Raw genomic sequence first — 23,882 nt, forward strand, 5'->3', positions numbered from 1 at the left:
TGGTTCAGGAATTTGAACCAATCCTGGAAAGCGGTACAGTGAGAGGAAGCTGCTAAGGGAGACGTGGGTTCTGAGGAAGGCTTACTTACTCACTCCTAAGGGGACCATAAGGAAGACAAAGTCTCTCTTGTGTTACAAGGCAGTTTGCCTAGATGTGATACCCCAAACATTTTGGAACCAGTCTATGAGTGAAATCATTTTGGAACCAGTCTATGAGTGAAATCATTTTGGAACCAGTCTATGAGTGAAGGCAGCTGCAAGGACAGTAGGGTAGAGAAAGTAAGAACCTGTGTTCTTTTTTTTATTTGTTTTGTGGGGTTTTTTTAGGCCAAGACATGCGGCATGTAGAATCTTAATTCCCTGACCAGGTATTGAACTCATGCCCTCTGCACTGGGAGCATGGAGTCTTAACTGTTGGACAGTCAAGGAAGCCCCCAAAAGTTGTGTTCTTGATGATGACACTGAAGCACTGAATCTACCGGTCCCAAAGCCTGATCTACTTCAGAGTCCTGCGAAATAATAAACTCCTCCATTGTATAAGCTATTTTGAGTCAAAGTTCTCTTACCTGTAGCTAAACACCTCCCAGCTCGTTCAAAGGGTCACATTTAATGGACAACCTGTATTTTACATCAGGCACTATCTATGCCACTTCCTACGGATGATTTCTAATCTCTCGGAGTCCAACAATTCAGATATTATCATCCTTATTTTTTTAAGATTTTTTTGATGTGGGCCATTTTAAAAATCTTTATTGAATTTGTTACAGTATTCCTTCTCTTTAAAGTTTTGGTTTTTTGGCCACAAGACATGTGGGGGTCTTAGCTCCCCGACCAGGGATTGAACCCACACTCCCTGTACTGGAAAGCAAAGTCTCAAACACTGGACCACCAGGGAAGTCCTTATCATCCCTATTTTAAAGACGCAGAAATTGAAACTCAAAGTGGTTGAATAGATTGTCCCAGGTCACACAGCTAATGAGAGACACAGCTCGGATTCAGTATATGACTGTTGAACTCTTAAGTTCACATTCTTTCCAATACACTGCATTGATAAGGAAAATGTCATGCTGAGATAGCATCCCCCCAGATTCACTCAGGAAGGCAGTCTGGACTACAGCAACAGCAAGTCCAAACCTTAAATGCTAACTCCTCAGCTGTGGATAGAGCCAAACGTCACCCTCTGCCGTGCAGCCTTCCCAGGCTGGACAGGTCTTAATGTGATTTTCCACTTCTCACTGTAGAAGCTGTTATTTCTCAATACTCTACAAAGGCACCACCAACCTTCAATTATCTCAGCAGGAAATGCTTCTGCAACCATCTAGCCCTCAGTGTAGGCTCCCTGCTCTGAACCCCCACTGCACTGACAACCGGAACCACACAGGTTAGTGCTAAGGGTTTTCAAATTGATTCAAGCATCCTAACCTGCCCCTACCAGCCCCACTGTCTGCTTCTTAAGATCAAATTCTGATGCCAAATTCTTCTCTTGTACAGCTCCTGAATCTATATATCAAAATAGTAGGCATAACATGAGTCCCTAACATACAGTTTCAGATTGTCTGGTCAACAGAAGGGCTGCAATAATATCTTTGCAATCATGTCTATATTGTTTTTTGCTGCATTGACAAATTTGACCTGCCTGCCCTCTTTTATACCTCTTCTTTCCTCATGCCTTTTCTCAGTCTTTGTGAAGTCTTTCTTAACAATATCTCCCAACCCCTAAATTAAGTCACTCTGCTTCAGAACACAATGAAGTATATATCTTTCTGCACATATCTTTAATAAAACAAGAAATTTATTGCTTTATGATTATCTGCTCTTTAAAATCTCTTTGAGAATCAGATATGTAAAAAACCACATACTTTCAACTCCCCAAGTACCAATGGCTGGTATTAGTAGAAGCTCAATAAATCCCAAGGCAATGGATAAATACATTTACAATTTAAATGGCACCCAATGTCTACTGTGTTCCTGTAACAGTTATCACAGTTCTTGGCACACTACAGTGTAACAGCGTGTTTGAAACTGTCTTCTCTTTTGGACTGTGAGTTTCCGAGAGCAAGGAATGGATTCTTTTCACCACTATGTCTCTAACATCAAGGCAAGCATTTAAATATTTGTACCTATATGTGTGACAACTATCATCTGTTTAGTTAAGCATTAATTGGGTAACCCATTCCCCAATCAACGACCAATGAATTATTGAGCAATGCAAAGAAATTGCTCTTGAATTAAACATTTACTATACATAATCACCTGGCAGAAAATGGTACAAAAATAACGTTTGAAAAACATTGTTGGGGACCATTAGGTGATGTCCTAGTCTTTTTCAAGTTGGCAACGGCTCCTTGTCAAGTGGCCAAAGCTTTCCTTTGTGACTTGCAGTGCGAGGCTGCACACCTGACTCCAGGATTTCTGATAAGGTATGGCCTATGAAAATGTATCCTGGGAGCTCAATATGACAAAGTGGCATTTTAAAAAACGCAGACAACCTATAATAGTAATAACAATAATATAGATACCCTCTCCCAGAAAATTATTGTTTCCTTCCACTCAAAATGTTCTCCTTTCCCCTATGTTCGCCAGGGGTCTCTGGCTAGTTCATACTGTTGAGCATCACAGGCTTCATCTCAGGCCTCTTGGAAAATGGTCTGTACAGCTCAGGCTGCAGAAGAGAAAGGTTCAAAGTGGGACACAGCTTCACCATCAATTCATCCTGACTAGATCTCCTGCCAGAGGTGACGTCCTATCCTCAGGGTTTGGCAGCTAGCCTGATGGAGATAAGAAATGCCAGACTGGGTCAGACCAATGGCCCGTTCAGGCCACAGCACTGTCTGGCAAAGGCATCCAGAGACGTTTTGTAGGAAAGAGCTGCACGTGCCTCCTATGAAGTCAGTCATAAAAAATGTGCAAAGCCCCTCTGCGGTAGATCATTCTTGTGGCCCAGCCAACTGCCGTGAGCACCCCCACCCGTTCCCCATATTGATGGCCCTCCATTCTGTCCAGGTGTCTACCCTCCTCCATGAAGCTCAGGAATAAATCCTTCTGCCTTACGTTAGGCTTCTCAATCTCCGTACCCACCGACATTTTGAACCAGATAATTCTTTGCTGTGGGGACTCTCCTGTGCATTGTAGGATACTTTGCAGTATCCTCAAGCCCTACATGCTAGCTACTGGTAGCAACATCTACAGTGTACACAACCTGGTTGTGACAACCAAAAATATCTCCAGACATTGTCCTTGGAAGACAATGGGAAGAACCACTGCTCTGAACTCATAGTAGCTTTCCTCACTTTGTTCCATGGTTTTATAGACTCGAGTCCCACAGCTGATATAGACGCTATTGGTTCTGCACTGAAACGCCCTCAGATCTCCTTACCATTTCAGTAAGACCCATGTGACTTCCAATAACCAACACCTGCGTCTTTGTGGGAGAGCAACTCTGCAGATGTTGACCCCCTGTTGCCTGGAGCCGATCCACCAAGCATACTGCACCCTGGAACAGCCTTTAACTGATGACTAACAGGCATGGGAGTATAAATAGCCCAGCTGCCTCATTCCTTGGTAAGGATAATTATCAGGCATGGATTCTGCATTGATTCCTAGAATTTCCTTGCAGGAATACATTTCATAGAGAACAAACATATGGACACCAAGGGAGAGAAGGAGAGGTGGTAGGATGAACTGGGAGAATGGGATTCACACACATATACTATTGGCATCATATATAAAACAGATGATTAATGAGAACCTACTGTATAGCTTGGGCTTCCCTGACGGTAAAGAACCTGCCAGCAATGCAGGAGAGACCTGGGTTCAATCCCTGGGTCGGGAAGACCGTCTGGAGAAGGGAACAGCTACCCACTCAAGTAATCTGGCCTGGAGAATTCCACAGACAGATAAGCCTGGCGGGCTACAGTCCATGGGATCGCAAAGAGTCAGACAGGACTAAGCGACTTTTCACTGTATAGCTCAGAGGACCCTTCTCAGGGCTCTGTGGTGACCTAAATGAGACAGAACTCCAAAAAAAGAGGGGATATATGTATATGTAGAGCGGATTCACTTTGCTATACAGCAGAAATTAACATAACATTGTAAAGCAACTCTGTGTATGAGTGTGTGCTCAGTCGTGTCTGACTTTTTGCAACCCCGTGGACTGTAACCCACCAGGTTTCTCTGTCCATGGAATTTTCCAGGCAAGAAATACTGGAGTGGGTTGCCATTTCCTACTCCAGGGGATCTTCCCAACCCAGGGATTGAACCCACGTCTCTTGTGTCTCCTGAATTGGCAGGTGGATTTTTTACCACTTCTGCCATGAAATGGAATCCGTTCAAGTGGTCCACCAGTTCCAAACACAGTCAACAACAGCAAGAAGGAAGCTTCTCCCACCTGTCCCGAGCACAATCCCAGACTTCATTTGGATATGTGCAAATGTGTTTCTTGCAAACTGATTGATTTTCTGAATTTGAATTAACACTTAAGAAATATGCCTGGATAGATCTGTGTCTGCCGAATAGTCCCTCTGTCCTGGGCAACAGACAGACAGCTATCAGTGTCCCCAGATGCTGACATACCCCAGCACTGGGCCATGCAGGCATGAGCATTCCCAGGAAATGAGCAAGCAACAGTCTATCGCCCTTGAGCTGATAATCTAAGTGGCTCAATATATCTTAATCCATAAAGGCTTTTCCTTTCTCCACTTCAACCTCTAAGGTTTTTGTTTCCCAAAACCTGTCAACAACGCTTGTCACAGAGGGGTGTCACGATTAGATCGGCATTTATAAAGACTGCATTTGCACCAGTGGGAACCTCATAATGATGCAGTTTCATTTCCCAGATCACCGTCAAATGCTAAAAAAAAAAAAAAAAAAGAAAAACAAACTCCAAAAACCTCTTTCATTTGCGCTGAGAGATCCCAAGCTACCTGTTTTACTGATGACTTCAGTAGGAAAACTGCAGAATCATAATGGCCTGAAAAGAGAAGTCCCCAAAGGACAAGAATTGAGGCCGGAAGACAACATCATGCACACCAAAAACAATGTTGTCAGGAAATTCGTGAGGCTATTAAATCTTACTGTGGAGGAAAACAACACAGAAATAATCCTAATGACAGATGTATTCCCCATTCGGAATCATGGAGAAAAGGAAACTACTTTTCAAAGAGCCTATTACATTTAATCTTCCCCCCCAGACCTGCGAGGGGCTTCCCAGGAGGCGCCAACGCAGGAGACACGAGAGATGTGGTTTCAGTCCCTGGGTTGGGAAGATCCCCTGGAGGAAGGCATGGCAACCCACTCCAGTATTCTTGCCTAGAGAATCCCATGGACAGAGCCTGGTGGGCTATAGTCTATAGGGTCACAAAGACCCAGATGGACACAACTGAAGTGACTTGGCACACAAGACCTGAGAGGTGGACAAAGCTAACACAACTTTAAAGACGAGACTGAGGATCCACTGTGGAAAACACTATGGAGGTTCCTCAAAAAATTAAAAACAGAAAAATCAAAAAATTACTATATCACCCAGCAATCTCAATTCTGGGTTTTTATCCAAAGGAAATGAAAACAAGGTATTGAAGAGATACATGCACTCCCATGCTTATTACAGCATTATTTACAATAGCCAAGATACAGAAACAAGCTGTGTCCATCAGCAGAGAAATGGCTACACAGAATGTGGTTTATCCATACAGGGGACTACTATTCAGCCATGAGAAAAAGGAAACCCTGCCATTTGCTGCAACGTGGATAGACTTTGCTGTGCTGTACTTAGTCACTCAGTCGTGTCCGACTCTTTGTGACCCCATGGACTGTAGCCCACCAGGCTCCTCTGTCCATGGAGATTGTCCAGGAAAGAATACTGGAGTGGATTGCCATGCCCTTCTCCAGGAGAACTTCCCAACCCAGGAATCAAACCGGGGTCTCCTGCATTCTTTACCAGCTGAGCTACCAGAGAAGCCTGGATAGACCCTGAGGGCATGATAATAAGTGAGGTCACTCAATCAGTCAGTGAAAGACAAATAGTGGATATCATTTACATGTGCAATCTAAAAACGTCAAACTATAAAAACAATAGAATTGTGATTACCAGAAGCCAGAGGAGGGTGGAAATTGGGGAGATGTTGTTTAAGGATACAAACTTGGAACCAGTAGACAAATAAGCCCTGGAGATTTAACACACAGCATATGATTGTAGACACCAATGTCGTTGCTGTTGTTGTTTAGTCCCCAGGTCGTGTATGACTCTTGTCACCCTGTGGATTGTAGCCCACCAGGCTCCCCTGTCCATGGGATTCTCCAGGCAAGAACACTGCCATTTTCTCCTCCAGGGGGTCTTCCTGACCCAGGGATCAAACCCGCGTCTCCTGCATTGGCAGGCAGGTTCTTTATCCCTAAGCCACCAGGAAAGTCCATAGACAATAATACTGTATTATAAACTTCTAAGTTGCTAAGAGACTAGATCTTATTATTCCCACCACAGAAAAGAAATGATAATTACATGAGGCAACAGAAGTGTTAGCTCATATCACAGTGATAACCATATTCTAATATATAAGGTAGCAAATAAACAGCCTGTATACATTACACTTACCAAAAAAAAATGTTATGTTCATTATTTCTCAACAAAAATAAACTTCAGTAATCAGACAGGAGGTTGAGCCAGAGCTGGAATTTGATCCTGGATAAGGATCAAGCCTGGGCTCCCTGCCATGCTCTTGCTAAGTTCTACTTACTGTCTACTGTGAGCTTCCAACGGGAAGAGTCAAGTTACAAATGAGACACCAGCCCTGTCAGCAAGGGGCTCCTGTCTGCCCGAGGGGACAGGAATGACACTGGCTCACCTGGGAGAGGAGTGGGCAAAGACACAGGCTATTTCACAGTTGGAGGGAGGGCAAGCTCACCCAGGGCCGGCTTGTGGGGAAGACCTCTTGGAAGACGTGGGTCACATGCTAAACATAAAGATGGATTTGTCAAGGCAGCAAATCTCTGCCTGGGAGCCTCTATTAAATGCAGACATTGGGTCCCACTCCCAATAAAATCAGACAATGAGTTTGGGTGAAAGCTGAGAGTCTGCACGTTGAACAATCCCACAGGTAATTCTGATGCAGGTCCAGGGCCATGCTTGGAGAAAGAGTTAGACAGGGACAGGAGGGGTGGAGGCACTTCACCCGGAACTTTTCAAATTCAAGGAAGCTCAGATTCAAGAAAATCAGATGGACTGAGACAGGTGGTTTCTGTAGATGAGTAGCAGAGGATATCATTGATGAGGTTGTTTGATCCACAGGACTCTAAATGTCAGGCTAAAATGAAAGTTACTGTATATTGATTGAGCATCCATTGTATATCAGACTCTCTAGTCATTCTGCATGTGTCAATTTGTTTAATATTCACAAAAATCCTATAAGGATGTCCCATTTTAACTTAATTTCCTCAGAATCAGACAAGCAGTAAGAGAAGAACTGGGATTGGGGCCTGAATGTATGTCTAAGGCCCAGATTCCTCCTGCTATGTCTCATCTCTCCCATGGACTGTAAGTCACAAACAGAACACAGTTGCTGATGTCTTTGGAGGAGACAAAGCAACAAGTTCATGGAGAATTTTAAGAGGTCAAAACCTCCATTAAGTTGGGCTGGCCTGGGGAGAACATGGAGCCACAATTAGACCTCTTCACCTCATCTAAACCATGCCTCCTATAGTTAAGGAGCCCTTGTAAATGATCAGGACCAGGAAGTGGGGGAGCAAGAGGTCCCCTCAAAGAGTTCCAGGTAAAAAGCTCAACCTCAGTTCTTAGAAGACAAACGATGTTTTCATCTAAGCTCTTTCCAGTTCACCTGTTTGCCTGTATGCTATGCTAGTCTTTGCCTCACAGAGAATTCTAAAGAAACCCAAAATGCTTATATAGCAACCTCCGAGAACAGGAATGGAGAGATGAGGGGCCTGATTACAGAGTCCCTTCATGAAACTGTCTGAGAAAAGCTTTGCATTCCCTCCAGCAGGGGTGGAGAATGAATTTGAGATGAGCAGAGAGAAGAGAGCAAGGAAACCGGGTGGCAGTCCAGGTGGGCGCTGATGGCAGCAGAGTGAAGGGAAGCTGGCAGTGGGAATGAAGAGCCACAGACCAGTTCTGCAGGCAGAGCTGAGACTCAAGTGCAAGGATTTTCTTACACGTTTGGTAACTGAGGAGGAAACTGAGGCCACAGTGGTGAAATGACAAAACGCCTTGGCTCTGTGACATGGAAATAACCCAAGATCTCCTGACCCTCTTCGCCATGATGGCTTGAGCTCTTACTCTGGGGTGAGCTGCTGCTCAGGCTTAGGGTACCAAAGAGAAGATTATAAGGGAATGCTGCACATAAAAAAGGGAGGCACAGGGCTACTTTTGGAGGTGATGGGTATATTTATTGCCCTGACTGTGGTACTGATTTCACAGTTGTATGCCATAGTTCTAAACGCATCAAATTGTATGCATTAAATATGTACAGTTTTATTTATAAATTATACTTAAATAAAGCTTTTTAAAAATTTATTTATTTTAATTGGAGGCCAATTACTTTACAATACTGTGGTGGGTTTTGCCATACATTGACATGAATCAGCCACGGGTGTACATGTGACCCCCCACCCCATCCCAAACCCCCCTCCCACCTCCCTCCCCATCCCATCCCTCAGGGTCGTCCCAGTGCACCAGCTTTGAGTGCCCTGCTTCATGCATCGAACTTGGACTGGTCATCGATTTCACATACAGTAATATACATGTTTCAGTGCTATTCTCTCAAATCATCCCACCCTTGCCTTCTCCCACAGAGTCCAAAAGTCTGTTCTTTACATGTGTCTCTTTTGCTGTCTCGCATATAGGGTCGTTGTTACCATCTTCCTAAATTCCATACATATGCATTAATTTACTGTGTTCGTGTTTTTCTTTCTGACTTACTTCACTCTGTATAATCGGCTCCAGTTTCATCCACCTCATTAGAACTGACTCAAATGCATTTGTTTTAATAGCTGAGTAATACTCCATTGTGTGTATGTACCACAGCTTTCTTATCCATTCGTCTGCTGATGGACATCTAGGTTGCTTCCATGTCCTGGCTATTATAAACAGTGCTGTGATGAACACTGGGGTACACGTGTCTCTTTCAATTCTGGTTTCCTCAGTGTGTATGCCCAGCAGTGGGATTGCTGGGCTGTATGGTAGTTCTATTTCCAGTTTTTTAAGGAATTTCCACACTGTTCTCCACAGTGGCTGTACTAGTTTGCATTTCCACCAACAGGGTAAGAGGGTTCCTTTTTCTCCACACCCTCTCCAGCATTTACTGTTTCTAGACTTTTTGATAGCAGCCATTCTGACCAGCGTGAAATGGTACCTCATTGTGGTTTTGATTTGCATTTCTCTGATAATGAGTGATATTGAGCATCTTTTCATGTTTCTTAGCCATCTGTATGTCTTTTTTGGAGAAATGTCTATTTAGTTTTTTGGCCCATTTTTTGATTGGGTCGTTTATTTTTCTGGTATTGAGCTGCATGAGCTGCTTGTATATTTTGGAGACTAATTCTTTGTCAGTTGCTTCGTATGCTATTATTTTCTCCCATTCTGAAGGCTGTTTTTCACCTTGCTTATAGTCTCTTTCTTTGTGCAAAAGCTTTTAATTTTAATTAGGTCCCATTTGTTTATTTTTGCTTTTATTTCCATTACTCTGGGAGGTGGGTCATACAGGATCTTGCTGTCATTTATGTCAGAGAGAGAGTTCTGCCTATATTTTCCTCTAGGAGTTTTATAGTTTCTGGTCTTACATTTAGATTGTTAATCCATTTTGAGTTTATAAATGAAGCTTTTTTTTTTTAAAGCAGTGTTACATAGTAGTTAGAAGGTAGGCTTCCTGAGTTAAAAAGCCTACTTGTTATTTGGGCAACCTCGGGCTCTTCACATAATCAGTCCAAGTCTCATTTATCCCACCTGTAAAATGGACACACCCCATAGGACAGCAGTGAGGATTAAATTAGATGATGCATATAAAGTCCTTATAGTTTACTTCTGCTTTGCACTGAAATGGCAATCTTGTCTGTGTAATAAGTCAAGGAAGATTATTTAAAAAATAAGAGCATTAGAAAGATAAGAAAATATTTATTAACATTCACAGACAATATGATTGTCTTATGAAACTATCTAGGGTCATATATAGGTAAATAATGAGAATAATAAATTCAGAATATTTTTAAAAAGACATCAATATGCTGAAAATAATAATGTCCCTCCACACAAGTATCAAGTAGAAAATGTTTCATCTATGGCTAGAGCTATCTATCGGAGAAGGCGATGGCACCCCACTCCAGTACTCTTGCCTGGAAAATCCCATGGACGGAGGAGCCTGGTAGGCTGCAGTCCGTGGGGTCACTAGGAGTCGGACACAACTGAGCGACTTCACTTTCACTTTTCACTTTCATGCACTGGAGAAGGAAATGGCAACCCACTCCAGTGTCCTTGCCTGGAGAATCCCAGGGACAGGGGAGCCTGGTGGGCTGCCATCTATGGGGTCGCACTGAGTCAGACACGACTGAAGCGACTTAGCAGCAGCAGCAACAGCAGAGCTATCTATCCCACTGAATTTTTTTTTTAATTATAAAGCACTCAGGAATGTCAACGAGGCTTCTCTGATAGCTCAGTTGGAGACCCCAGTTGGATTCCTGGGTTGGGAAGATCCCCTAGAGGAGGGCATGGCAACCCACTCCAATATTCTTGGGCTTCCCTTGTGGCTCAGCTGGTAAAGAATCTGCCTGCAATGTGGGAAACCTGGCTTCAATTCCTGGGCTGGGAAGATGCCCTGGAGAAGGGAAAGGCTACTCACTCCAGTATTCTGGCCTGGAGAATTCCATGGACTGTATAGTCCATGGGATCACAAAGAGTCAGACATGACTGAGCGACTTTCACTTTCAGGAATGTCAAAAATATGTGAGACAGTTATGAAAATGTTTTAAATTCTCAATAAATGGCTTAAAATATGTCCCAAATAAGTGAAAAGGCTATACCATGTACATGAATAAGAAGACCTTATTGAGTGTTGATTTGCTCTATGCTGCTGCTGCTGCTGCTGCTAAGTCACTTCAGTCATGTCCGACTCTGTGCGACCCCATAGACGGCAGCCCACCAGGCTCCCCCATCCCTGGGATTTTCCAGGCAAGAGTACTGGAGTGGGTTGCCATTTCCTTCTCCAATGCATGAAAGTGAAAAGTGAAAGTGAAGTCGCTCAGTCGTGTCTGACTCTTAGCCACCCTATGGACTGCAGCCTACCAGGCTCCCCCGTCCATGGGATTTTCCAGGCAAGAGTACTGGAATGGGTTGCCACTGTCTTCTCTGATTTGCTCTATATTAATCTATAACTGTAATACCACTTTAAATAATGAATGCAATCAATAGAATTTTTAATAGACTATGACAAGCTGAGCGTAAAATTTATAGCTAAAGATAAAGGCCTATGAAAACAAAAGAAAACTATGATTAAAACAAACAAGACTGAAGGACTTACCCTCTCAAAAACCAAATCTTATTATAAAGCTGCTGCTGCTGCTGCTGCTGCTGCTGCTAAGTTGCTTCAGTCATGTCCGACTCTGTGCGACCCCATAGACAGCAGCCCACCAGGCTCCCCCGTCCCTGGGATTTTCCAGGAAAGAGTACTAGAGTGGGTTGCCATTTTCTTCTCCAATGCATGAAAGTGAAAAGTGAAAGTGAAGTCGCTCAGTCGTGTCCGACTCTTCACGACCCCATGGACTGCAGCCCACCAGGCTCCTCAGTCCATGGGATTTTCCAGGCAAGAGTACTAGAGTGGGTTGCCATTGCCTTCTCTGTATTATAAAGCTACATTAAAAAAACAAACAAACCCAACCATTATGAAAAACGTATGAGGATAAACAATCCAATGGAACAAAGCAGAGAATCCAGAAAGAATTATATCACTGAAGAATCATTGCAAATTTGGGAGAAAATGGTGAGATATTCCACAAACAGTGCTGAAGTAATTGGCTCTCCATATAAGAATAAAATTAAATTGCTATTTCATGTCACATAGAAAACATATTCTAGGTGGAATAAATATTTGAATGTAAAAGGCAAAGCTTTACATTTTAAAGGGCCTATCTTTATGCCATTGGGTTAAGGAGTATCATATTTTTAAGATGCAAAAAGCAAAACCCATTAAGAAAAAGTTTTATAAATTCTTGTGTTAAAATTTTTCATCTTTTAAATTATGAGACCCGATACATAAAATTAGGAGACAAACTGAAAGATGAGTTTTTTTTTTTAAGTCTACAATAGATTAAAAAACTAGCATATATGATAAATAAAAATATACATTAATCAATAGAAAAAATTATTATCCAAGTAGAAACAAAAACCCAAATGGACAACAGACAAGAAAATATGCTCAACTTCCCTAGTAACAAAATAAAGAAAAACTGAAAACAATAATAAGATTTTATTTCACACCTATCATATAAGCAAAAACGAACAAGACTAATAATACCAAGATTTGAAAAAAATATGAGAAAGTTGTGTCTTTCCTTCTTGGCTATGGAAGCATAAGCTGGCTCAGTCATTTTGCTGAACAAATTGGCAGTCTCTAGTGATATGGAAGATGCCCACATCCTATGACTCAGAAACTCTACTTACAGGTATATATTCTTAAGAAAATCTCTTAAGATGTAAAGATGTTCACTGTTTCTAGTTTAAAAAAAAAAAAAGGTACCTGACTACCCAACATTTAAAGGTAAGTAAAAAAATATTGTATACATCTGTACAATGCATGCTATAAACCAGAGCTTCATGTTTAAACATAGATGAATCTCATTAAGATACTATCCAAAAAAAAAGTGCAGAAGAATATATTCAATGTAGTATTATTTATAAAGAGCTTGAAAACATGACTACTATACACTTTAAGGCAATGGCACCCCACTCCAGTACTCTTGCTTGGAAAATCCCATGGACTGAGGAGCCTGTTAGGCTGCAATCCATGGGGTCGCTAAGAGTCGGACATGACTGAGCAACTTCACTTTCACTTTTCACTTTCATGCACTGGAGAAGGAAATGGCAACGCATTCCAGTGTTCTTGCCTGGAGAATCCCAGGAACGGGGGAGCCTGGTGGGTTACAGTCCATGGGGTCATACAGAGTCGGACACGACTGAAGTGACTTAGCATAGCATGGAAAAACACCTTTGTTAGCTTCAGATTAGTGGTTTCCTCTGATGAGAAAGAGAAGGGAATGGGGAAAAGGTAACAGGATTTGATGAGATCTTTATTTATATTTTAAAATTCTAAAACACACATGATAAAAGTCTTGACATTTGTTAAACCTGAATGGTTGGTACTATGGGTGTTTGTTATTTTATTTTCTTTGCTTCTGTGTATGTCTGAAATATCCTAGCATTTATAGACTTTTCTTTTAAAGAACAAAGAAAAGTTTTCAAACACAATGATATGACCACTTCTCTGAGACTTCTGAGTTCTTCAGAGATGTCTGGACCAATGCTCATGGATGCTCTGAGCAGGCGAAGCATCAGGAAGATCTCTGGCATCTGATGAAGTGAATCCATCTGGCACCAACCTGCTAACCTCCTATTAAAAGAGTACTGACAAACTCCATCACTTAAACGGACAACACCAGAATCAATTGCTTTCCAATTCAACTAAGCCCTTCCCTAGACAAATAAAGTGAAACCTTCAAACGTAAATCAATACCCAAACTTCAGAATCACCAACACTACAACATTAACCCTTCCAATCTGAAAAAAATGAAAGCAATTGTCCATGCTTGAAGGCACATTTATCTGATATGTTGTTTAAGATTTTAAATATGCTGAGATATGAAATGGTGGTATTTATATATTTTTTATTCCTGAGCAGTGAGAATTATACGCAACACGTTATTTCTTTCTTAGTCCTTTCAAGCACCAGAATTACATTCCAGGCTGGACACAGATCCAGACTGAATGTTGCATCAGGTAAATTTACACATATACTCTCTTCCCCTGCAAGTTCATAGCCAAAGAGAGCTGCCAGGACTCAGTCCAAGGAACAAAAGATCTGTACAGAGAAAAACAGATAATGAATATTTAATAAGCACTTCCTAAATGTAAAGTACCATACTAAGTAATAAAGAGAAGATAAATACATATGCCATGAATTCTACTATGATGTTTATAATCCAATTAATTCACTCATACATTTATCCAACCAGTCAATCATCCATCCCTCCACTCACCCTTCTTCCTATCCAACTTTTCACCCTGAATCCTACATCTTTCCACTCATCCTCACAATAACCCTTCACCCATCCATCCTTTCACACTTCCAACGACCTTGATCCTCCCTTCCAACTCTCCATTCACCTACTCAGTTACCTTTTATGGCTCCCCACATCCATCTCTCCAACTCACTAACGACCTCTACTGCATTGAATAGTGTCCCCCCACCAAAATTCATGTCCACCTAAAACCTCAGAATATGACCTGTTTATTTGGAAACAGAATCTTTGCAGATGTAATTAGTTAAGATGAGATCATAGTGGATTAGAGTGGGCCTCATTCCAATGACTACTGCCCTCATAAGAGGAGAAAATAGAGACAAGGAGACACAGGAGGATGCCACCTAACAACGTCAGAGATTAGAATGAAGCATCTACAGGTCAAGGAAGGCCAAAAATTGCTGGCAACCACCAGAAGCTAGGGGCTTCCCAGATGGTGCTAGTGGTAAAGAATCTGCCTGTAAATGTAGGAGACACAGACACGGTTTCAATCCCTGAGTCTGGAAGATCCCCTGGAGAAGGAAATGGCAACCCACCCTTGTATTCTTCGGGCTTCCCAGGTAGCTTAGATGGTAAAGAATCTACTTGCAATGCAGGAGACTTGGGTTCAATTCCTGGGTCAGGAAGATCCCCTGAAGGAAGAAATGGCAACTCACTTCCATATTCTCACCTGAGGACAGAGGAACCTGGCGGGTTACAGTCCATGGGGTCACAAAGAGTCGGACACAGCTTTACAACTAACACTTTCACTTTCTTTCATCAGAAGCTAGAAGAGGCAAGGAAGGATCCTCTCTCCTGTTAAGGCCTTAGCAAGCACACAGTCCTGACAACACCTTGATGTTGGATCGCTTCCCTCCAGAAAGACAGTGAAAGTGAAAGGCACTCAGTCCTGTCCTACTCTTTGTGACCCCATGTCCATGGAATTCTTCAGCCAAGAATTTTCTAGTCTGCCAGGCTCCTCTGTCTATGGAACTCTCCAGCCAAGAATACTGGTAGAGGGTAGCCGTTCCCTTCTCCAGGGGACCTTCCCAACCCAGGAATCAAACCCAGGTCTCCCACACTGCAGGCAGATTCTTTACCAGCTGAGCTACCAGGGAAGCCCCTTCCCTCCAGAATTCTGGAACAATAAAATTCTGTTGTTTTAAGCCACCGAATTTGCAGTACTAAGTTTTGGCCGACTTATGAAACTCATACACCATTCTACCAACTATTCCTCACCACCTCTCCAATCTCCAACCTGTAGGTAAACCTTCCATACCCCTTCACCCATCCATCTCGTTAACCACTCATTCCATCCATCTGTGGTTTATTTACGGTCTATGTGCCAGACATTGTTCTGAGTGCTAAGTATACACCAAAAACAATGACAGTAGCAAAATGTGATGGGTTTTGCCTCCCATGCATGCTAATATCCCCATTAACATCACCAGACTCCAAGTATAAATATAAGCTAAATAAACACAATGAGCTTGTCAAGAAAACCGAGCTTCAAGGCAAGTTCCCCAGTTACGTTCGCCACCTATTGGTGGCACTCAGGTCCTTCCAGTATAAAAGTGCTGAACCCCCGCCCCACCTTCCAATATAAAAACTCTAAAGCCTTCACTAGGTGGTGAGCAGTCTCTTCCCTGATGGATATATGGTATTAAACACAGAATCATACAAATAAATACAAGAAGTCCCCTACATGTCAACAAGTTCTGTTCTGCGAACACACTGATAAGTTCAATTTGTTTGTAAGTCCAACCCAAGTTAGCCTAGGTACCCCACTGGGACAACTGGTCATACACCGTTGCTTTTATGCTTGCTTCCAGTCCTGCTGGGCTTGAGATAAAGATACTGTACAACTGTACTCAGCATTGTACACAAAAGCACAACCCCTTGTAGAAGACCACGTACGCACGTGACAATGTATGTCCGACACATGAACTAGTTTACATGATCTGGACTTGCAAACACACATGCACCCTTGAAAGTTCGAAACTTGAAGGTTCATACGTAGGGGACTTAGTATTTATAAGTTGTGCTAAATTCCACGAAGGAAAGAACTCGGTTCTATGAAGAAGACACTAACACCGCAGAGACCAGGACACCAGTTACGGTTGGGAAGGCCTCCGGGAGTTGGGAAAACAAGAACAAACTCATGAAGTGAACCTTCATCCCTACATGGGCTTAAGGCAGGATGGGGGCTCTATGGGATCTGTCAAAGTAAGTAAATGCTACACACTTTCAGAACAGTAGGAGCCCAGGGCAGGCTGCAAAGGCTTCTTGGAGAAGGATCTACCTAGACTCTGAAGGGTTGTTAGGTTTTAACTAATTGGTGCTTGCAGGGGGCGGGGGACTTCATCTAGAATTTGTTGTTGTTCAGTGGCTAAGTCATGTCTGACTCTTTGTGACCCCACAGACTGCAGCACGCCAGGCTTCCCTGTCCTCCACTATCTCCTGGAGTTTGCTCAAGGAAATTCATGTTCCTTGAGTCGGTGATTGCTATCTATTTAGAATGGTCCTCAATAAACAAAAGTACAGAAGTCATTCATTCATCCAAGAGACCCTGACTTTGTGTGCCAAGGACTGCTTTGGCAGGCTGGTGGAGACTTCAGATTCCTCCCCAGAACACAGCTGTTAAATGACTGAAAATATGCCAAGTGACGAAGGGAACCAATTCTATCAAAATACAATCATAGCAATATATTTTAAATAAATGTGTGATATATATAAATTCATATGAAAGTGTTAAATAGTAAGATCTATACTATATTTAATAACTACTGTCATTTCGAAGTAATTTGATGAAAGTAAACAATAATTCTAAGATATCTGCAACCATGGCAATGTGATATGAAAATACAAGTGATTTTTATTACTGAAAACAGAGAACTGCTCCTATTAGTGTGGTTCATTGCTAGCATTCAAAATGAAAGGAAATAAAATTTTCAGTTACAGGTGAGTAAAAATAGGTAATTTTTCCCACATTCAAGTTTACAGACCACGGAATTCTTTTCACAGACCCCCTTGGGGGCCCATGGACCCCAGGACAGGAATTCCAAATTTATGTGTTAAAGTATTTATGTACTGATTCATTCATTTATTCACTTATTCATTTCCAAAAAATCCTAGGTGCTTATGACATGCTTGACAATGTGGTAAGTGCTAGGAACACTTTGGGATGAAAAGATAGATGTGGTTTCTGCCCTAGTGAGCTTATCTTCTAGTGGGCAGGAATAGTCAAGAAGCAGGCAAATAACATGACAATTACAGACTGAGACATCCGCCGGGTAGTGAATCCTCAGAGCTATACAGTACAGTTAAACTTTGGCGGGGAGAGCGGAGGTACTCTTGGCGTGACAATCCATGGAGGAAGCAAGAGCCCAGGGAACCACAATGCAGAAAATTCAGAACACGGGGACCCTGTGACGGGAGGGGAGCTTGGGTAACTGAGAAACAGGAAGACAGCTCGTGCAGCTGGAGTGAGGACAGCAACTGGAGAGGCAGAAGAGGAAAGGAAAGGTGGAGTAGCTGCCAGGTGATAATGCTGGACCTCATAGACCCGGGGGGCGGGTTGGGTCGCACTTTAAATCCAGCACGGAGATGTGGCTTAAGCAGGGAAATAAAAGCATCTGACTACATTGTTTTAAAAGGTTTCTTTGGATGCTGAGTAGAGAACGGATTATAGCAGAAGACTGTTGGCAGAGGCAACAAGCTTAGATGCTACAGCATCCACCCAAATGAGAGAATCGTTGCCTGGGTCAAGGCTGGCTTAGGGCGAGGCAAGTAAGGCATTTAGGACACAAACTTTAAGAAAGCACTCACTCCCCAGCTTGCAGTGCTGGCGGAGATAGAAAGACCCGGGCAGCATGAAGATAGTTTTTGGAGATAATGGGCAAGACGGAAAAAAACATTTATTCTAAGAATGTTTGCAGTTCAGTCGTGAGTAATAGGTTGAGAAAGGAGCTTATGCAACCACCAGGGAGGGTCTTGAATAACAGAGAAAGAATTTCTGACTTTCTCCTGTAGCTAATGAAGAGGCACATAATTACATAACATTTCATACACTGTCTTGACAAAAGGCTACAGAGCTCCAGTAGCCCTTCTGGAAAACGAAGCAACTTCAATGATGTAAACCATGTGTTTGGAAACAGAACAGTGTACAGAGCAACCTAGAGCTATTATGACACCAAGAAGCCACCACGCCAGCCTGAACCACCCACCTCCAGGCTGCTTTAACCCAGGAGGAAATGAACTTCTATTCTGTTTTAGCAACTGATTTCCAGACCTGTCTACTGACAAACACAATTCCTGAACAATGCAGAAACCTGTCCGTAATTCTTACTAAAAAGCCAAATGAATTGAGATTCCTCGATGTACTTTTTCCACTCATTCATTTCCATTTAAATATAGTCAACTGTGCATCTCGCTTTGGTTGGCTAGGTGCCATCAAAAGGAGACTTTTCTAGGTCTTCCCTGGCTGTCCAGTGGTTAAGGCTGTGTACATCCACTCCTTGGGACACAGAACCCAGTCAAGGAACTAAGACCCTGCATCTCACATGTTATATGGCACAGCCAAAAAAAAAAAAAAATCTCAGCAAGTTTCTAGGAAAAAAAGGAGATTTTTCTCCCTTGTTGCTTCTGAAAAAAAAACCTCTCAAATCCACAGTGAACTAACTCTGGGGTAGAGAAGGGTAGTCTGATATTATATGTCATTACAAACTCGAAGTGCCTCTTTTCTGACTCTGAGAAGGTCAGCAGTCACAGAGGCACCAAAAAAGTCACGGTGATGAACAGAACACGGTGGAAGCTGGCAGGGCAAGTAGGAACTAATGAATGTCAGAGCCGACAAATGCCAGCTGTCAATCAAAGGCTCAGAAAGGAAGGTGTTTCCTCCAAGAATAGTGGGAGACACCTTCACAAACAGCAACAAAGGTGGCTCCAGCTCGGTGGCAAAATGGAACGTATTCAGCCAGTGTCTGGCATTTTATGAAGCTGTAAAATCAACTCTGCTGATATCGGAGAAGTGCTGGAAGGTGCTTTTGAAATCATTTGTTCAATGCCCCTTTATATAAGTGAGGCACTTGAGTCTCAGGGTAATGGAAGCTGATTCCCAAAGGTATGTGGACATTAGTGGAGGGATGCGATGGGAATCTGGGTCCCATACTTACTGACTTCTCTACACATAGGCTTTCCTGGTGGCTCAGGTGGTAAAGAATTTGCCTGCAATGCAGAAGACTTGGGTTCCATCTCTAGGTCATGAAGATCCCCTGGAGAAGGGAATGGCTACCCACTCCAGTATCCTTGCCTGGAGAATCCCATGGACAGAGACGCTATAGTCTGTAGGGTCTCAAAGAGTTGGACAGGATTGAGCGACTAACACTTCCACTTCCACTCTACATACTTCCTTAGGGATTGTTTAGAATCAGCTTTTATCTAAGGCGGGGGTTGGTAAACTTTTCTGTAAAAGGTCAGATAATAAACACTGTCGGTTTGCAGGCTTCAGGGCGTCCTTGGAAACTACTCAACTGAATTTGACCCATGGGCCGTGAGTTGCTGCCTCTTTACCTAAGGCACTGTATTCATGTGGTTCCCAGACCAGCAATGCCAGCAGTATCTAGAATGTTCTAGAAATGCAAATTTTTAACCTTCCACCTCCAAACCGAATGAATCAGAAATTCCATGGGTGACATCTAGAATTCTATTTCCACAGAACTTCCAGGTGATTTTGACACACACTAAAGTTCAAAAACCATCGAGCTAGAAACACAGCAAATTGCCATCTCACGTAACCACTTCTAGCGCATGGTCTGGGGTGCGGCTTCTAGTAGGAGCCTGTGACAGAAACCACTAGCTTCCCACCCAAAAATCTGTTCTCTTGTTCTTCTTTATTCTCCAATCCCAAGTCTCAGCTACAATAAATTTTACATTTCTATGCTTTCCAGGCTCACTTGCAGCTAGGTTTTGCCATGTAACTAAATTTTGACCCATGAGATGTAAAAGAGTATATGTGGCAGCTCCTGGGGAACTCTTTTAAAAGACAGCTGATTGCCTCTTTCACCCCTTTTCCCTATCCAGTTATCTGAAATGTAGACACAATGGCTGGAGCTCCAGCAGCCGTACTGAACCATGAGGTGACCTTGGGGGGCATAGAAGCCATCCAGTAAGGAACAGGATAGAAGACAATTGTGCCCTTATTGTGTAGCCACCTTACAGGCATTGAGTGCTCCACTGCCAGGCTTCTTTTATATGACAGTGAAATAAAATTCTGTCTCACTTAATCCGTTGTTCATTTGAGTTTTCTGTCATAAAACACCAAACCTAAATCAACTGGTTCAGTATCCAGTGAACATTGGTTAAATGAATAAATCAATCACAAGCAAAGAAGATGATCTGGGTCTCAAGTTACAGGTACATTTGATTAGTATAAACAATCCTTCCAAAAACAGTGTCCTCAGGGACCGACATAATAAAAAGAACCACATTAGGTGGCGAAAACATTAGAAACTTCTCTGCACATGGTAACCTTCATTTCTCGCATTGCTCAGAGCCAAGCTGGTAATGGAGCAAAAGCCTTTTCTTCATGTTCCCTTAGGAGGTAGCCACTATATCCATGAGGCCACAGTCACCTCGTCCTCGAAGACTTTTCTAATCAGAGCACACCCAGTGCTCTGCAGGTTTGTATCTCACAGCAGCACGCACAGGACTGTTCTGTCCTGCTTCATTCGATTCACACTGATCTGTCATTTTGCAGTGATTCTCCGGTTACTTTTCAGGCAGAGTGTTTTCTTACCCGTGGCCGGCACTCAATCAATACCTGTGGAATTGAGCTGACTTCGCTGGTAAGTGTTTTGTTTCTCCTGCCAGAACAGAAATGCCCTGAGAAGCTGGGACTGACTTTCCTATTTTCCAAACAACCCCCCACTAGTGCCAACAATGTGCAGAACTGTGCACCAGCAAGCACCCCATGAACACAGCTGAGTGCGTCCCCGGCACGTCCCCGTCTCCACCCAGAGGCGGGGGTGGAGATGCTTTGATGCCTCAGAGCAGCACTGGCCTTGGCCTCTGCTCACTTTCTGGACATTGAGACCTTCCCTGATTCCCCAAGCCCAGAAACAGAGATCCTCAAACATTTTCAGTGAGGATCTTTTTTTTTTTTTTTTGATCAATCTGAGAAAGATAAACCATTTTGCTCCATAATGCCCCCAAAGCTACATTGAACCAATGCTTACTTCTGCTTATGCTCTCATTAGTCTTTCTTAAGCTTTTATAACTCATGACCCTTTGATAAACATTTTTAAACACTTTTATATCTCAGGTTACTGAGACATAAGTGACATACAATAAACTGCATTATCAGGTGGCGAGCAGTAAAGAATCCACCTGCCAATGCAGGAGACTCAAGATATTCGGGTTTGATCCCTGGATCGGGAACATCTCCTGGAGTAGGAAATGGCAGCCCACTCCAGTATTGTTGCCTGGAGAATTCCACGGACAGAGGAGCCTGGCAGGCTATAGCCCATGGGGTCACAGAGTTGGACACGACTGAGCACACGTGCATCACCACTGAAAGTATACAATTTGATAAGTTTGGAAATATGCACACACTCACGATGTCATTGTCACAATATCAAGGGAACACACAGGTCTGTCGCCTGCAAAAGCTTCCTCGTATCCCTTTGTGGGTTTGTGTGCATGTTGCTTTGTTTTGTTTTGTTTCAGTATTTGCTTAATACGCTCTTAAATGTTTAGCATAATACAGAGTTGTTGACTAGAGGCACAATCCTACATATCAGACTTCTAGAATGAATTCATCTTATGCAACCAAAACTATACCAACTAAGCAAGTCCAGTTTCCCCCTCCTCTTCGCCCCTGGCAACCATGGCTCTCTTCCCTGCTTCCATGAGCCTGACAGTTTCAGGTGCCTCGCATAAGTGGGGTCATCCAGTATTCTGTGACTGGCTTACTTCACTGGGCATGGTGTCCTCCAAGTTCATCTGTATTGTCACCAATGACAGGATTCCTTCTTTTCTAGGGCTGAATAAAATTCCATGGTGTGTATACACTGCTTTTTTATTACCCATTTATCTTGATACCACATTTTTAAAGTTGCATGTTTCTCTAATGGTATTTGAAATTTCAAGATGAGTTAATATTGTGGCTAAAACATATCAAGTCATGACACTGTTCAACAGGGCCTGCTGTCACTACTCCAGGAAGACTACACACACAAGTTGCAGATGAAAACCTTTGCTTTGCATGCTCATCTCTGACTCTTGCTGGTTCAGTCTCTGTTTGGATCTCACACACTTTGGTGAAACACAAATTACTGTTTGATTCCATGGACTAAACTAGGGGGAAACCTTCAATACCTCAGAGCATGACTGATATCCAGCCAGCAGACAATGACTGGCATCCATTCAGCTGGTCAATGCATCCATCCATTCAAGCTGACCAGTACCTACAACTAACCAATTGTTAAACTTTTTGACTATCACCCACAGCATCCAGAAGGTAACATAAATTAGAATTCCATAATAATTTAACTGAAAGAGAAGGGCTGAGACCATGCAAAAAATAAAAATAAAAATACATGGAAATTCAGCAACGTCTGGTGACAACATAAGGCTCTCCACATAGCATCTCATACTTTGCATTTAGTGCAAAGTAGAAATTTAGTAAATATCTGGTGCAAGTGTGAATTAATAGATGCAATGAGTTCTGTGCTTCACTCTAATGTAACACACCTGCCTGGCATTAGTTTGGAGAATTATTAACATCATTATATAAACATGTCCCTTATGCTACCTACCACATGGCAGCATCCACATGAGAAAAAACTTGTTACCAAAATAACGCACCTGCAACTCAAAGTATCTATCCTTTCTATTTAGGGCTTGTTGTTAAAACCAGAGTTTTCTTTCTCCATCTATGACAATTCAATATGAACATCACAGAGGTCTCTCTACGTCAGGCTGATCAGAATCCATCTGTCCAAAGTGCCTCAAGGAGTCACCCACCCCCAAAAGACATTTATCTCTGTTTATATTGCTGTCATATGCTCCCTGTGTGACCTAGGGCAAGTTACTTAATCTTAGTTTCCTCATCTGTAAAGAGGGGTTAATAATAGCCCCTACGCCTTATAGCGGTTTTAAAAGGATTCAGTGAGATTATGGATATAAAACACTGAGCACAAAGCTCAGAATGTAGCATGTTTTTCATAGTGTTAACAATTATGGAAGATCTCATTAACCACCAAGCAGAATGCTAAGCTGGAAGAAGGATGGAGCCATCCCTTACTTGAATCCCACTCCAAACCAAAACCAAACTGATACAGTACATTAAAAGTTCAATTCAGTTCAGTTGCTCAGTCGTGTCTGACTTTTTGAGACCCCATGGACTGCAGCATGCCAGGCCTCCCTGTCCATCACCAACTCCCAGAGTTTACTCAAACTCATGTCCATTGAGTCAGTGATGCCATCCAACCATCTCATCCTCTGTCATCCCCTTCTCCTCATTGAACGTTATCTGCCCACATCGCAAAGTTTCTTCCTTGAGAGACAGCTTCGGGAAATGGGTTTAGACATCATGACTTCAATGACCATTC

At 42.7% G+C, this 23,882-nt stretch overlaps 1 protein-coding gene and 1 long non-coding RNA gene across 3 annotated transcripts in view; both read right to left on the reverse strand.

The window, feature by feature from the left end:
- Positions 1–23,882, reverse strand: part of GRIN2A (glutamate ionotropic receptor NMDA type subunit 2A) — a 449,565-nt gene that overhangs the window by 298,049 nt on the left and 127,634 nt on the right. The gene's annotated exons all lie outside the window — the stretch shown is intronic.
- Positions 13,862–14,560, reverse strand: LOC112444299 (uncharacterized). The gene is made up of 2 exons (XR_003032606.2): positions 14,390–14,560; positions 13,862–14,072 (listed from the first exon to the last, which is right to left on the reverse strand). It is a non-coding gene; the product is annotated as an uncharacterized lncRNA (long non-coding RNA).

Source organism: Bos taurus, chromosome 25, assembly GCF_002263795.3.
Source record: "Bos taurus isolate L1 Dominette 01449 registration number 42190680 breed Hereford chromosome 25, ARS-UCD2.0, whole genome shotgun sequence".
NCBI lineage: Eukaryota > Metazoa > Chordata > Mammalia > Artiodactyla > Bovidae > Bos > Bos taurus.